Here is a 2,284-nt window from a genome sequence, read left to right as displayed (position 1 = left end):
GCCTCAGGTATGCCTTTATAGCAACACAAGCAGACTAAGACACTATTTACCTTTTGTTTTAGATTTCCACTTCTAGAAGCCTTCTGTATGGAAATATTCACACAAAGATATATAAATAGAAATATTCTGTAAGAAATGGTGGACACAACTTAAATTGTTAAATAAATTAAGGTACATTTATAATATGGATAACTTTATGGCTATAAAAAATTATATCTGGGCACAGTGGCTCACCCTGTAATCTCAGCAATTTGGGAGGCTGAGGCTGGAGGATTGCTTGAGGCCAGAAGTTTGAGACCAGCCTGGGCAACATAATGAGACCTTGTCTCTAAAAAAAATTTTTTTTTTAATTAGCCAGATGCGGTGGTGTTCATTTGTAGTCCCAGCTACTTGGGAGGCTGAGGTAGGAGGATCACTCAAGTCCAGGAGTTTGAGGTTTCAGTGAGCTATAATGATGCTACTGCACTCTAGCCTTGGTGACAGAGCAAGAACCTGTCCCAAAAAAATGATATCCAGGGTATTTTGGAAAGAGACATTTGATGTAAATTCAGATCACCTTTTAGAATGCCCTCATGCACTGGTATCAAAAACTTTCATGCTCTTCCTGCTGCCATCTTGATCCTGTGTTCCCCCTCACAAAATGCCCTTAGAAGCTACAGAAACTGCCCCTGCCACAGAGCAGGAGTTGCCACAGCCGGGGCTGAGACAGGGTGTGGAACAGGATCTGACATTGATGAATCAGTACCGGAACTGGATTCCACACAGGCAGCCACACAGCAAGCCCAGCTGGCAGCAGCAACTGGAACAGATGAAGAACCAGCCAGTAGAGTGAAGCAAGTCGGAGTGAGCAGAAGGCATGGGAGGCCATGTCCAAACTCAGTCTTTGACAGCTTACAGAGGTTGCTACAATCACCACCAGGAAACCTAAGAATATCCTCTTTGTCATCCCAAGGCCAGATGTCTACAAAAGCCCAGCTTCATATACCATTGTAATTTGGGGGGAAGCCAAGATCAAGGACCTGTCTCAGCAACCACAGCTACCAGCTACTGGGAACCTCAAAGGTCCAGGTGAAGCCGTCTAGAATGCTCAAGAAAAATACAGACTCCAATTGTATGAGAGGAGAGTGGAGAGGTGGGCTTCCATGAAACGAATGTGGAAGTTAAAGACACAGACTTGGTCATGTCACAGGCAAAAGGGACAAGAACAAAGATAGCCTGAGCTCTGAAGAAAAACAGGAATGATATTGTAAATGCTACTATGGAATTAAAAATGTAACCATTTGAGAATGCAAATGAGGCCTCTTTCCTTTATTTGTTTATTCATTTTGATGTTTCAAAAGAGTAACTGCAGCTTGTTTAAAAATCTGACAGTTTCTATTGTTAATACAGTTATGACTTCTTGGGAAAAATAAAACACTTCACTACTTCTTGGCCCATCAGTTCTACTTTAGCGATTTTTTTTCTTTAGGAAATAATAAAATATGCAAAGAAGAATTTGCTTATTGATGCTTATACAAACATTATTGATAATACCCCTGGTCCTCCCCTCCTCCCAATAAAAAACAAAACCAGAAAGAAGAACAGAATAACATCAATTTCCTAGAAGCAAAGAGATAAATGGTATAACCATGTAATGTAGCACCATGTCCCCGTTAAAAAGTATATTTTGGAAAGTTGTGAAAATGATCAAAATATATTATCTGTGGAGTAGGATTGCCTTAGTTAAGTCACAATGTTTGGAAGGACTAGAAGGCTTGGTTAATTAAAGGAAAGCTCTTTGATGGATTAGGAGGCATTCCTAAAGGCTAGCTTGTTGAAAAGATTTCTTTCTTATGTTAAGGGTGTTCTTGGTCCTATGGTTCCTCCTATGGGCATTGGCCAGTCTCTCCTCTCTGGTGCTCACTGCTATACCTTGACCAAAACCCATCCTAAAGTTTCCTCCTCTTTGCTTGAGTTTGTAGATTGGCACTTGGTTCCTTCCAGTTCAGACGGGTATGAACTGGCTCCTGGGGGAGGATTTCTAATTCTTCTGGTCCCTCACAGAGAAGCATTTACAAAACAAAAAGACAACATTTGCAAAATTTAACTGGCCCCTGGGAGCACAGACTCCTCTTTGACCCTACCTGTGGTGCATTATTATTGTGAAGGAGACCCTGTGGCTCTTTTCTTCTTCTCAGCAAAATCTTTCCTAGGAAAGGGTTTCTGGAGGGGAGAGAAAAGGTACTTTGCTACAAATGCACATTATTTGTTTTTCCCAAATGGTAGAATTAGGAGTTTTTTTCTG

The 2,284-nt window shown here is 41.1% G+C and overlaps 1 pseudogene; it reads left to right on the top strand.

The window, feature by feature from the left end:
- The first annotated feature begins 569 nt into the window (after positions 1-569).
- LOC123648456 lies at positions 570-1,276 on the top strand (annotated as a pseudogene).
- Positions 1,277-2,284: the final 1,008 nt, after the last annotated feature.

This window comes from Lemur catta, chromosome 12 (genome assembly GCF_020740605.2).
Source record: "Lemur catta isolate mLemCat1 chromosome 12, mLemCat1.pri, whole genome shotgun sequence".
NCBI lineage: Eukaryota > Metazoa > Chordata > Mammalia > Primates > Lemuridae > Lemur > Lemur catta.
Note: the sequence above shows the minus strand (reverse complement) of the source record. Positions and strands in the feature narration are given on the sequence as shown.